Below are 1,404 nucleotides of genomic sequence, written 5' to 3'. Positions count from 1 at the left end.
TATATATATATATATATATATATATATATATATATATATATATATGCGCAGGTGTGTGTATATATCTGCGTGTGTCTGTATTTTGGGTGTATCTTGTTTGATGGTTAACGTAATTACTAATTAATTTTAAACTTTCGTAATCTTAATTTCCTTCTTGTTTTTGTTAGAAATAGCACACATGGAGCCTCTTTTTTGTGGAATATAATATCTTCTTTAAATAGAAAATCGTATTTGTGTGCGAGGTGCGCGCGTGTATGTGTGTGTGAGTTTGTGTGCCGGTATTGATGCCTTTATGTGTAGGTATTCATTGAGTGAGATGAAGATTTAAAATGATTTGAAGAGAGAAAAGATGAGAGATAGAACATGGTGATTTGATTGTGAGATATTGCAGTATTTATAAAACTCTGTGGCATTTTAATTACTAAAATCTATGGTAATTATAAATTGTAATGTGAAGCTGAATAAAATTAACAGAAAAAAAAGCAAGTTTAAAATTGTGTAAAAGGATTACTGATATTGCCTTACAATTATAATTATATAAATTAATTAATATATGTATAGAATAGCAAATATTTTTTTAAAATGAAAATATAGTAAAGAATTGGAAAAATACCGGACTGTCTAAATGTTTATTTTGCGTCAGGAGGGGGCGGGGAACAATAGAATTGAAACGTTGAATACACGAGTGATAAAGATATAATCCTGCTGAGTTATATCAATGCAGGGACACCAGCGAACAACGAAAGAGAAATAATGGAAATTTCGTTGGATATTTGATAGCGTAAATCATTAACAATGTGGCAAGTCGTATTGATATTTTTAGCGAAGCTCTTACAAATAATGCTATAGAATCCTAATCGAAAACTTGATTACTGACGTCGTAACAAACCATGGCACTGGTGTATGTTATTATCATTACATCGATTGAATACACTAAATTTACCTGTATAGATTCGCTATGGTACCTTATTAACCATAGCACCTGTTAAATCCCTTAGGTGATGTCTTGAATTTCAGCCCAATATTATCTTGTAAAATTACATACATATCTATCGAAAAATTAAGAAGGCATAATAACACACATGTAAATCAAAACAGACTATTTCTTTAGTTTCTCTGGCTTTTAATATGCCTCAGGTTTTCGCATATCAAGCAGAACTGTACTTAAATATGTTTCGGCAGTAAATATAACATCATTTTGCATATTAGTGACTATGTTATCAATATGTTACTCTTCGTGGTGATTGCGCATGTTTGTCACAGACCCGGTTATTTCATTTCTTACCGGTTCAATAACCGCCTAATAATTCTGGAGGGGGCACTGGATATTTCTCTATTTTAAATTATATGCAGTTAAAATATCTAATGTATTTTTAATATATGTATATATATATATATATATAC

Source organism: Octopus bimaculoides, chromosome 21 (genome assembly GCF_001194135.2).
Source record: "Octopus bimaculoides isolate UCB-OBI-ISO-001 chromosome 21, ASM119413v2, whole genome shotgun sequence".
NCBI classification, from domain to species: domain Eukaryota; kingdom Metazoa; phylum Mollusca; class Cephalopoda; order Octopoda; family Octopodidae; genus Octopus; species Octopus bimaculoides.
This window is presented reverse-complemented; position numbering follows the sequence as displayed.